The following is a 13189-nucleotide window of genomic DNA, read 5'->3' as shown; positions in this document are numbered from 1 at the left end:
AGACACAGGAACAAAGTGAAACACGTGCTGGCCAGTCAAGTGTTCCGGAGCAGTAGTGCTGGGCTAGCAGGAGTCCGGTGAACCGGGCTGTAGCGGACTACTATGGCTCATGGAAGCACTAGACTACATTTCCCCATAAGAGAGGCTGCCAAGGATAAACAACTAGATTGTTGGATCCCACACATACCAAGCATTTCAATCATACACACAATATGCTCGATATGTGTAAATACAACATGGCATCACAACAAAACTCTACAACTCAAAGTACTTTATTTAAAGGCTCTGGAGAGCCATACATAACATGTTCATACAGGTAGGGGTCACATGACCCGACACTCAAGTCATACAAACATACAAGCACACGCGGAAGCAAACTTGTCTGAGTACAGACAACTAGAAAGAAAGAGGGCTTGACGAAGCCTGTCTATCTACATAGGCCCTTCATGGCTCGGAATCATCACCTGGGTGGCAAGTCACTCATCAATGTCGAGATCTACATAAAACCCGTCGGAGGGGGTGGTGTTCTCTTCTGCAACAGTAATTAAGCAAACATGAGTACAAAGGTACTCAGTAAGTCTTACAACAGATCCTACTATACATGCAACATTCTCAAGAAGGATAGTGGGGTTATTGCAGCAAGCTATCTTTGACTCTTGGCTAAGCTATCCTATGAGACACCACTTGTAAAATAGTTCTCGCACACGAGTCCACTAATCACCATCACAATACTCCACCGTGGATCCTCCCTCGTCATCCTACGAGAGGGCCATCCGCGGTACTCACACTTATCTTGAATCTTTTAGTAGTAACCATTAACTTGTCTATGAACTGCATAAGCGACCAAGTAGTCCTTTACCGCAGATGCGGCTATTTGAATAGTTTTATACCCTGCAGGGGTGTACTTCGTCACACATGTTTCCACCACTTAGCGTCTGCACACGACATGTGCTCGGCAGACTTCAACCGAAAGCCGACGTGGGTGTAGACCACAACCTGACTAACCACACAAGTCTCTAGTCTAGGTTTATCGCCTATTCGGGTTCCATCCGCAAGGAAATCCGGTCGGGGTGTCCTCAACGGCCCCAAACGATGTGTGCAGGGTTCCCGAGACACCAAACGGGCGACTCGGTACACCGGGCCATGAGCCTACCGCATCACAGCCCACCCCTAAGGTCAGCGCTGCGCACGACCTCCAGCAACTACAAACACCAGAAACTACTTGCAACTCCTGGACAGAGGACGAGAGGGGTCAGTAAGTCGAGCGGGTCATATTTCAGGGCCCAATGTGTGGTAGTAGCTGAATCTTAAATCATGCATATAGATCTCAGTTCTTAAGGACGACCTCAATGAAACAACCCACCATGTACTCCTACATGGCCTCTCATCGATACCTTTACCAAATCATGTTCAACACTTCACTCTCATTACCGACACAACCATTCACTCTAGTTCATCACCCCGATGAGCCAGACCTGACATGACTCTAAGCATAGCAAGCATAGCATGGTAGGAAACACAAACATGGCTCAATCAACTCCTACACATGCTAGTGGGTTTCATCTAGTTACTGTGGCAATGACAGGTCATGCAGAGGAAGTGGGTTCAACTACCGCAACACATAGAAGTTTGAAACGCGTTGTCTTAATGTAGTAAACGGGAGCAGAAGCAAGAATATGGGTTTGTATCAAAATGATCAATGGGGTTACTTGCCTGATGGAGTAGTAGTAGGGTACTGCCCTTTAGTCGGATATTGGAAGGTATCCTCGAAGGCAGAACCTACCACGAAAGACACCACGGAACACAATCATCACATGGCAATATGCAACAATATGATGCATGCTATGACATGGAAATATGGTGTGTCTTGGCTAATGCATTGTAAAACAGGTTGGTTTGAGTCCATTTTATTCAAAGATTGAAATGAGAACTCATGATATTAAGTCATATAAGTGCATTAGCTTGTTCACTTAAACAGCAAGGTTAAAGTGTTCTGATATGCATGAAACCATTACAGATGGAAAGATTGGATTTTTCTGATCATTTTTCATATATAAATCTTTGCATTTGGAGTTACAGATTAATTTCTATGGATTTTTGAAGTTTAGACCAACTTCTGGAATTTCCTGTATAAGAATAATTCCAGAAATTGAATTACCGCGTCAGCATTGCGTCAGGGTGACGTCAGCAGGTCAAAGGCGCCAGCCCAGGTCAAAACTGACGGCTGGGACCCACATGTCAGTGTAACAACTAACTAACAGAGTTAGTTAGTGTTATGTTAGCACTAATCTAGGTTAATTAGGGCCTGGGCCCACATGTCAGTGAGTCAACCCATTAACTAAATTGGTTAGCGTTAACTAATCTAACACTAAACTAAACAGGGGCATGGCCCACATGTCAGTGACCCTAGGAGGGTCAAACTGGGCCCACCCGAGGTCAAACTGGGTCAGCGGAGTCAAACTCGCCGGCGTTTAGCCACCGGCGAGGCCAGACGCAGCGGGGCAGTGCGGGTTTCGTGCTTCGGCGACCAAAACGACAGCGGAGCATGTCTACGTGATGCGGGGTGTGAGCCGCGTCGAGTGGTGGTGGTGGTTGGGCTCGGGGTCGCCGGAAACAACACCGGCGACGAGCTGTGCGGCTGCCGGAGTTCGAGCGAGGCCGAACCCGTCGCTAGGGGGCACGGCAAGGGGCGTGCGGTGGTGCTACGGGTTTCTGGCGATGCGGTGAGTGTAGTGTACAAGGTGGGTTGGCCGGAGCGTCGTCGGTGACGAGCTCGGCGGCGGCACGTGCGGTGAAGTTTCGTGCGGTCGCTATGGTGCTCGAGAGAGAGAACGGGAAGGATGGGGAGGTGGCTGAGCTCACAGCGATCACGATGGAGCAGACGGCGAGGTTGGGGACAAGCTGGTGCGGCGGTGACGGTGAAGGGGATCTCCGGCGGTGGTGGAGTTGGGCGAGGTCGTTGCAGTGGCTTCGGGGCAAGCGAGCGCTTGGGGCTCGGCCTTCTCGACGGAGAGGAGGGCGGCGGCGCTTCTGGACACGGTGGCGCGACGCGGGGACGACGGTGGGCGCGTCTACGTCGGCGGTGCGGCAGCGGCAGCGTCGGCCATGGCAGGAGAGGGCGAGGGAGAGAGGCAGGGGGCATGTGGGGGTGTCCAGGCGGTCGAGGGGGCAACGTGGAGGTTGACCAGCATGTCTAGAGGCGAAGCGGCAAGCAGGTGGCGCCGTGGCGAGCTCGCGCACGCCGGCGTCACCTCCCTGCCTGCCTGGCGGGGAAGAAGCAGTTGGCTGGCATGGGCCAGCACAGTGCTGGGCCGCCAGGTGGGCTGGGTGGTGGGTTGCGGCCAGGTAAGTTGTTTTTCCTTTATTTTTTGTTTTCTTTTATTTCTGCAAGTTTGTGGCATTTCTAAAAAAACCTAGGCATTTCCAAAATTCACCAAACTGCACATGCTCACTGTATGGAACATATCCAACATGGAACATTTCAGTTTGGGATTATTTGGACATTTAAAATATTTACTAGCATTTAAATTCCCAAATGCAAGTTACATATGATTTAATTCAATGATCTTGTGATGACCTAGAAAATTGTGAACCCATTTTGTCAGAGGTTCTAACCCAAGACAAAAGGGTGGACTTTTTAGAAGGGCATTTTCAGGTTCATTGAAAATGATTTTAGTAAAGCCTAGTTGTTTTCAGCGGGGCTGGGGGTTCTGTCATCCCCATTTCAAATTTCTGGAAAAGTTAACATGATGCAACACTCAAATGCATGAACTAGCTAGGATGTGACAGAAAGATGATAGTAGCAACTACACGGTCTGGGCCCGTAACTTGAGGATTATCCTCATTGCTGCACAGAAGAATTATGTCCTAGAAGCACCGCTGGGTGCCAAACCCACTGCAAGAGCAACGCCAGATGTTATGAACGTCTGGCAGAGCAAAGCTGATGACTACTCGATAGTTCAGTGTGCCATGCTTTACGGCTTAGAACCGGGACTTGAATGACGTTTTGAATGTCATGGAGCATATGAGATGTTCCAGGAGTGTAAGTTAATATTTCACGCAAATGCCCGGATTGGGAGATATGAATTCTCCAATAAGTTCTACAACTGCAAAATGGAGGAGAATAGCTCTGTCAGTGAGCACATACTCAGAATGTCTGGGTACCACAATCACTTGACTCAGCTGGGAGTTAATCTTTCAGTTGATAGTGTCATTGACAGAGTTCTTCAGTCACTGCCACCAAGCTACAAAAGCTTCATGATGAACTATAATATGCAAGGGATGGATAAGACAATTCCCGAGCTCTTCACAATGCTAAAGGTTGCGGAGGTAGAAATCAAGAAGGAGCATCAAGTGTTGATGGTCAATAAGACCACTACTTTCAAGAAGAAGGGCAAAGGGAAGAAGGGGAACTTGAAGAAGAACGGCAAGCAAGTTGCTGCTCAAGTGAAGAAGTCCAAGTCTGGACCTAAGCCTGAGACTGAGTGCTTCTACTTCAAAGGAACTGATCACTAGAAGGGGAACTGCCCCAAGTATTTGGCAGAGAAGAAGGATGGCAAAGTGAAAGGTATATTTGATATACATGTTATTGATGTGTACCTTACTAATGCTCGCAGTAGCGCCTGGGTATTTGATACTGGTTCTGTTGCTAATATTTGCAACTCGAAACAGGGGCTACGGATTAAGCGAAGATTGGCTAAGGACGACGTGACGATGCTCGTGGGAAATGGTTCCAAAGTCGATGTGATCGCCGTCGGCACGCTACCTCTACATCTACCTTTGGGATTAGTTTTAAACCTGAATAATTGTTATTTGGTGCTGGCGTTAAGCATGGACATTATATCTGGATCTTGTTTGATGCGAGATGGTTATACATTTAAATCAAAGATTAATGGTTGTTCTATTTATATGAGTAATATCTTTTATGGTCATTGTCGGTGTCAAAACCGGCGGATCTCGGGTAGGGGGTCCCGAACTGTGCGTCTAAGGCGGATGGTAACAGGAGGCAGGGGACACGATGTTTTACCCAGGTTCGGGCCCTCTTGATGGAGGTAAAACCCTACGTCCTGCTTGATTATTCTTGATAATATGAGTAGTACAAGAGTTGATCTACCAAGAGATCGGAGAGGCTAAACCCTAGAAGCTAGCCTATGGTATGATTGTATGTTGTCCTACGGACTAAAACCCTCCGGTTTATATAGACACCGGAGGGGGCTAGGGTTACACAAGGTCGGTTACAAAGGAGGGGTTATGCATGTCCGTATTTCCTAGCTTGCCTTCCACGCCAAGTAGAGTCCCATCCGGACACGGGACGAAGTCTTCAATCTCGTATCTTCATAGTCCAACAGTCCGGCCAAAGGATATAGTCCGGCTATCCGGAGACCCCCTAATCCAGGACTCCCTCAGTAGCCCCTGAACCAGGCTTCAATGACGATGAGTCCGGCGCGCAGTGTTGTCTTCGGCATTGCAAGGCGGGTTCCTCCTCTAAATAAACCATGGAAGAGTTTGAATACAAGGATAGTGTCCGACCCTGCAAAATAAGTTCCACATTCCACCGTAGAGAGAATAATATTTCCATAAATCTAATCTGCTGACACGTTTTGGCAGCATGACATCACGCCATGGCCCGGTAATTATTTGAACCATTTTTCTTTAACCAACCCCGCACATAACGCGAGGCGGTTTCTTGACACGTCTTGTCAAAGCAGAGATCGTGTTCCCCTTATTGCGGGATTCTCATCAATACGGACGTGGGTAACCCAACAACGCCTTCAATTATGGCACTTGGGGGATAAGTGAGTTTTACCAGGCTAGTGGGGGCGCATAGTTTAGTCCGCCCTTATAAAGGGATAAGATCTCACCTTTTTCTACCCACACCTTCTTCCTCCTTTCTCATCCATTCTCGCGCACTCGAGCTCCAGCGCCCAAGTCGACATCCTTCTCCTCAACTCTCTCTTAAACATGTCCGGAGCGGGAGGCAAGTGGATGGCCTCCTCCGTCACGGAGGGGCACATCAAAAAGTTACGTGGAGCCGGATACTTAGCCACGGATATCGCGCATCGGCTGCCAGCTGCGGGGCAGATCGTCCCTACCCCAGAACCTCACGAAAGGGTGGTCTTCCTCCCCCACTTCGTCCACGGACTAGGGTTTCCCCTCCATCCATTCGTCCGCGGACTCATGTTCTATTATGGGGTGGACTTTCATGATCTGGCCCCGAATTTCATCCTCAACATCTTGGCGTTCATCGTCGTGTGCGAGGCCTTCCTCCGCATCCGGCCCCACTTCGTCATATGGCTGAAGACCTTAATTACCAAGCCGAAGGTAGTAGGCAGCCAACAAGCGGAATGCAGCGGAGCCATGGTGGGCAAAATGCCCAACGTTACATGGCTCGAGGGCTCCTTCATGGAGACCATAAAGGGGTGGCAGTCGGGGTGGTTCTACATCACCGAGCCGCGCGACGCCAACTGGGCGGCGGCCCCCAAGTTCCGATTCAGAATCCCCACGCGGCTCACTTCCTGGAAGGAGAAGGGCCTTTCTTGGGGCTCTTCGGTGGAGCTGGACGGACTCCAGAAGTGTATCCGGAACATGACAAGCAAGAAACTTAAGCTTGTCAACATAGTCCAGGTCATGCTCTTCCGCCGGATCCTCCCGTGTCAACAACGAGATTTCAACTTATGGGAGTTCGACCCGGCCCAGCACTAGACTCTACACGAGCTCTTCGACACGACGCATAAGGACGTCTGGAGGGTGCTGTTCAAGGGCGTCGAGGTCCCTCCTTCTCTTACCGAGGACTGCGGGCTAAGCGCAAAGCGCCCTGTGCATTCGGTAAGTTCTGTACATCTGGTAGGATATTTATTTCGCATAGCTTAACCATGTGCGGGGTCTGAGCTCCCATGCCTTTGACAGGACTGGGTGGAAACATCAGAGCAAATTAACTGTCCAGCCCCTCTGCCCGAAGACCCTACGGACGCTCTCCTGACGGAGATGCAGACTCCGGCTCCTTATGAGGTGCCGGAGAAGACCAAGAAGAAGGCCAAGGGAACCCGAAAGAGTTCCCGGTGCCAGGTGGTATTGGAGTCATCGTCCGATAACACCGAGACGCACTCCTCCCATGAAAACTAGGAGAAGGAAGACGAAGACTCTCCCCCTCCAGCCGGGGGGACAAGAAAAGGAAGGCCGCCCCAACCGGGGAGGCCGAAGGGTCCAAGAAGGGAAGGACTCTCCTTCCAGACTGTTCCACCACCGCCGCCGATGGCAGAGACGAGTGGCTGCTCAGGGCCAAGCCCCTGGCGAAGTTGTAAGTATTCGGATACCAGAGTAACTCATAGCATACTTTTGTTGCACTGCTTCTCCTAACATCGAATATGATTATGTAGTCCGCCCCAAGCCCGTATCGACGTATCATCGTCGGACGGTTCCTTGGACTCGTCAGACATGGATAGTGATACACTTCCAACCGCCACCTGTCCTTGCCCTACGGACAATGCCGAGGTACTGTCTCAAGGGGCACCGAGCCGGGGGGAGACAGTCCCGGAGGCACCTCAAGGCGACCTTCCGGACTCCAGGAGCAAAGGGAGCAAGGCTCCCAGGGGCTCCAAGTCCGGCCCGCAGCCAGACACTGTGCCGGAACCTCCAGTGGTTCCGGACTCGGGCAGGCGGCCCCCTTCCAAGAGGGGCAAGCCGTCCGTGCCGGTGACCTCTGTCCATCCAGAGGTATCGGACGAACTGCTGGGAGCGCTTAGCAGCGCTTCCATCGACAAAGAGCACCGCACTATTATGAGTGCGGTGATCAAGAAGGTTCAGTCCGCCAAGAGCGGACTGACTGAAGCTTGTACCAGCCTTCTAACAGGCTTTGAGGTAAGTACTTAAAATATAAGAAAAATATTACCGCATAGACAGTAGCCCCTGATGCTTTGTTTGGTGTTCACAAAGAAAAGCCGAATAGAGGATCGAATAATATCTACAGGAGTCTAATATAAGTATGTCTGTATGCGTATGCAGGCTTCACTGCTGACCTCTGCCGCACTGACTGCGGAGGTCGCCGCACTGAAGCAGGACTTCGAGCGGTCCGAGAAGGAGCTCGGCCTTGCCAAGAGGCAGCTCGAGGAGAAGAAAGGTAAGTAATACCTTGTCTAAAAAAAGAAAATGTGGTTGCGAACTGACAGGATCATCATGAATGTGCCAGGGGCCACGACCGAAGTGGCGACCCTGAAGCAAGCACTGTCCGAGGCCTAAAACAAAGCGGCCAAGGAGCGCACCGAGCGGGAAAAATAAGAGGCACGGGTGGGCGAGGTGTAACAAGAGCTCCAGGCTCTCGTGAAGAAGCACGAGGCTTTGGAGCTTGACTCGAAGATGCGAGAGTACGAGCTTGCCGCAGCCCTCGAGAGCACAAAGCATGCCAAGGTTGAAGCCCAAAAGGCCCTCCAGGAAATTGAGGCGATGAGGAAGATAGCGGCGGGTAAGGCATTCAATATGCAAAGTAAGCATGTGAAAGTAAATTACTTGTTACTTACCCGAGTCCAGAGCTCTCCAGGAGCATTCACAGATTTGCCCTGCAGCATGTCTGAAGCCGCGAAATATTACCAGGCCGAGGAGGGAAGCTTGATGGAGAAGTTGTTCTAGTGTTAGTATACTGGGACCGAACATCCGATGCCTATGAGCGAGCAGCTAAAGTAACTGGTCGAGCTGCACAAGGCAGCCGAACATGCCATGAGGGGCCTTATAGTCCGGATGTGGCCTGGCGACTCCCTTTCCAATAGCTACTTCGGCTGGTGAGGCGGCTTGTGGATGCCTGCCCACAGCTGGAGGCCATAAAGCGGTCCGTCTGCATCGAAGGTGCACGCCGGGCCTTTGCCCGTGCGAAGGTGCATTGGGCCAAGATGGACGCCGAGAAGCTGGTGAAGGAGGGGCCGCCGCAGGGCAAGGAGCATCGCCACCCTGAGATGTATTATGAGGGTGTCCTGAAGGGTGCCCGTCTTGTGGCGGACGAGTGTGCGAAGGATGTAATTTTTGAATAAACTTGCTCGTGTGATCCTGTATTATGAAAACTTGTTCATATGCTCTATGCAACGCTTGTCTGTGCGGCTGTTTATCAAATCTGAGAGATGGCCAGTCGTCGGCTTCTGCCCCCATGCCACGAGTGCTGGGGTGTTCGGGATAAACCTGAGCACTCTTTTTCCCATTGTTGGGTCCTTCGAGGGAGGTGCTTAGCACAACGAACAAGGCAACCGGACTATAATGCTTTATCACTCTCACTTAGCCATAGAAGTCTACAATTTTAAATTTTGGCGAAGCCCCTAGTATTCGGAAGGCCGAATTCGGGGCGCTATACACGCCTTAAGCTAGACAAAGCCGACTCCTCGTTCTAAGCGGCATAAGTCTTTAGGGACTCGAGACCTCTCGAACAGCGACCATCTCTCGCCTTCATGACAGTCAGTTTTAGCTTTCTCTACTGAGGTGCTTAGCCCAGCTGAACCGGGGCACAATCGCAGTAGTTCTCCCAGTGCTACCTTAGCCGATATAGCGGAACGTAAGGTACTAAAACATGGGAGCCGGGCAAACCCAACTATTGACCCAAGACATGATTCGGAGCTGATGCATATAATGCTATAAGTTCGGGGTGCCGCACTATGGAAAGTGTTCGGACTTCTCACACCGTATTATGGGGTAATGCTTAAGCCCCTGGCGTATTGGCCGTACCAAAGTGTACAGGTGCTGAATGTCATGAATGAACACACACACATATATATATATATATATATATATATATATATATATATAGAAAGTCTATTAGTAACCCTGGGTGAAGACGCTCCCCTCCGACGCACCTGGTCTCGGTGTGGTTGTCGCACCACTCCTTTTCCCGGCCAATGTATTTCATTTTCCATTTTTATTTATGTTGCTTACGGTTTTTTTGTGGACCAAACCCACTCCCCGCAGTTTCTGGACCTATTCTAACTGCAAACGGGGCAAGCGATGGGAGGTTTCGGCGGCGAGCGGTAGCTGCGTGCGGCGTTGGTCCGGCCCCGTTTTCCGGCGGCGGGGTCGAGGCGGGTAGTGCTGAGGGAGGCTTCGTGGCTGGTGGTGGCCTCCTCGGCCGGCCGCCCCGCGGGAGGCTTCGCGGCATGGTGGTTAGCCTGCACCTTGCGGGTAACCTCGACGACGTTGATCACTATGGATAGCTCGACAAGTTCACCGAGGAGGCATTTTTACCTCCGCCATGTTGTGTTTCTCTCTCGTCTTGAACGACGGAGGCAGCGGTTCGGCCGCTCGGTGATCTCGGTGTGCATAGAGGAGGGCTGTGTGTCGCGGCGGCAGCCAACAGGAGATGCAGCGGCTCGACCTCCTCTGTGACCTCATCTCCAGTTGAAATTGACAAGGCTGCCTCCCTGAACTCGCGCCGGCTGGAATCAATTGCGGCCTAGGTAACTCAGCGCCACTAGAGCTTCAGGTGCCTCACAAGTCACAAGGTTAGGAAATTTTATTTACTTGTGTCACCCCAACCTAGCTACAGATCCTATCAATTTTCCTCTAGCACTAGAGCTTCAGGTGCCTCACAAGTCACAAGTCACTAGAGCTTCAGGTGATTCTCGTGACTGTAGGAGCATTCTTGATTGTGAAATATGATCATTGCTTCAAACTCTCCATTTCGTGCATTTAACTATTCGATCCAATTATTTAATATTCTTTAATATGGTGGATCAGAATAGGATAAAGCTATGATGATTGTGTGATTGATTTTTACCTGAAGTTGTGAATGATGGCTTAGTTGTAGGAGCTTGTCTTGGTTAATTCAATTAGTCCTCCCCCGGTGACCTCCTCCCCCCGTGTGGCGGCGCCGCGCCGCACCGGGGCCTCCCCGCCGGCCCCCCCTCTCCTCCCCGCCGAGCCTCCCTCTCCTTCCACCGCCGCCGCCGAGGGCATCGCAGGCTAAGCCTGCGGGCCGCGGCGGCGGCAGCGGCAATCTTCCTCGGCCGGCGATCGGATCTGGGTGGCGGCGACCCACTGCGGCCGATCCAAGTGCGATGGCGCAGGCCGGTGGTGACCAGGGTTGTCGTGCTGGTGGCGGCAATGAAGAGATCACGTCGGCGGCTAGGGTGTCCGATCTAGATCCCATTCAGATCTGGATGGTGGTTCCTCGAGCCGTCGTGCACATCCTTTGTTCCGGCACGGCAAGCGGCCTCCGGACTAGGCACGTGACACGAGGATGTCGGGGGCTCCGGCCCTTGGCGTGAAGGTGGTCGGCTAGATGGTTGTGGATTCTCGCATCCAGTCCCGACGTACAGTGGGGAAACGAGGTTGCCGGTGAAAACCGTGCTATGACTCGTGTCATGGCGGGCGATGGCGGCGTTTTTGCGTCGTTATCTTGTTGAAGACATCGCCTCTGCAGCTTTTGTCGACTTGCTTGCGCTGCTCTGGGTGAAAACCTTGATCCGGAGTTTCTGGATCGGATGATGGCAGTGCTTTTGGGGCGTCGTTTTCCCTCATGGGGGCATCGTTTTTTGAGCAGCAGCTGGATGCAGGACCAGAGGACGGATTCTTTGGTGGAGCGGTGCGGCATCTCACTCATTGATGGCGGCGGGTCTAGGCGGCATGGCGCTGTGGTGACTCTGCGTCCGATGCACGGAGATGGACTCGCGCAGGAGGGTGACGCGGTCTGGCGTCGTGGTGGCGTCGACGGCAGCTAGACCGGGCAACGTACATGCAACAGTACAGCTCTGAAGATGGATTGGGGGCAGGTGGCTGCGGCGGCCTCAGACCCGGTAGGCGTCCTGGTTGAGGAGTGCGCCGGACTAGTAGGTGACCCATACCCGGCAGGCGTCCTGGATGGGACCTCAGGTCTTAGATGTTACGTTTGGCTGCGAGATCTGTTTGGTACTAGGCCCAGACTATCATCATCCTTCATCTATTGGATAGGAGTAGCGACACTTTTGTTGCCTAGACGGTGGCTTCAGTCTTACTGTTGTATGACTTTGTAAGGTCTTGTGTGAATAATTAATAAAGTGGCTGCATGCATCGTCCAGATGCAGAGGCTGGGGGTCCTCCTCCATTTCCAAAAAAAAACTGAAAGAAATTTAAAGGAGGCCAATCAAATTCTTTGTTCTGTCATGGTATTCTGAAAACCAACTTGCAGCTTGGTATTGTAAGGGAAAGGAGAGTACGCATTTGCTACTGGTCTTGTTTGCTTTTGTAGTAAGAAGTTACAACTTTTTTATGTTGTTACTTTTTTTGGGGTTTCAAGCGAATCGTTGTTTTCAAATTCAGTGTCAATTATATTTTCATGGGAGGCCCATCTGAAGTGCTTACCTCATAGAACAAGCCTCCGAGGCAGAGTCCAATTTTGTGTTTGAGCCCTCAGAGCTCAATTTCTACAACTTCAACACATATTCATGTATAAGCAGAATTGTGTTCTTTAATCCACTTCACATGGTGCTCACTAACTGTTTGAATGCACCAAGGAGCTGATAAACTGCAGATTTTTTAGTGTTTTTTCCATTTATGTTGCTTATATAGCTCAAGCCTAAATTCTGCAAGCTTTTAGTAGTTAAGGTTGTCTTACTATTTTCATTTGGCTTTATTTGTTTCAGAAATCAAAAGTTCTATCATCAAATTTTAGTCGACGAGGTAAATCCTGCTAGCCACGTGTGTCATGGCGGCGGCGGCTCGCCGCCACCATTCCCATTTCATCTTTGCTCTGCAAGGTAATAGAAGGAGGGCTCTAATGGGAATGATGCTTGCCACCCCCACCTTCATGACTGCTCCAGATCCATTCAAGGTGGTCATCACTGTTAAATCGTCCAGTGAGCTCAGTACCGTCCTACTCTCCCTAAAATGCACAGTTGCAGAAACAACATCTATTGTGCACCAAAAAGGATAATTGCCCATGTGTAAAATGAGATTTATATATCAAAAGTTTTTGTCTGTTGATATTTTGGCGGTTCTCTTCCCTTCTGCACTGCTGCTGGAAGTGATGAGAGAATTTGTGCATACAGTTGTGGTCATTAGTAAATATATCATTCGAGTTGAAAGGTTGGAGCGTATGCATTAACATTTTCAAGTGGATACTTTGGCACTTGATTTTATAATCATTTGAAATCCGAATATCACGTTGCATTGTGATATTTCTAACTGAAAATTTTCACTATTAGTTATGCATATTTTGGTGGAATTTCTAACACTGTTGTTCTTT

General features: G+C 50.5%; 1 long non-coding RNA gene across 1 annotated transcript; it reads left to right on the top strand.

The window, feature by feature from the left end:
* Positions 1-9932: 9932 nt before the first annotated feature.
* On the top strand, positions 9933-12927 carry LOC123130853 (uncharacterized). Its single transcript, XR_006464027.1, has 2 exons — positions 9933-10469; positions 12588-12927. It is a non-coding gene; the product is annotated as an uncharacterized lncRNA (long non-coding RNA).
* Positions 12928-13189: the final 262 nt, after the last annotated feature.

Source organism: Triticum aestivum, chromosome 6A (assembly GCF_018294505.1).
Source record: "Triticum aestivum cultivar Chinese Spring chromosome 6A, IWGSC CS RefSeq v2.1, whole genome shotgun sequence".
NCBI lineage: Eukaryota > Viridiplantae > Streptophyta > Magnoliopsida > Poales > Poaceae > Triticum > Triticum aestivum.
The sequence above is the reverse complement of the archived record's forward strand: the minus strand, read 5'-3'. Positions and strand labels throughout refer to the sequence as shown.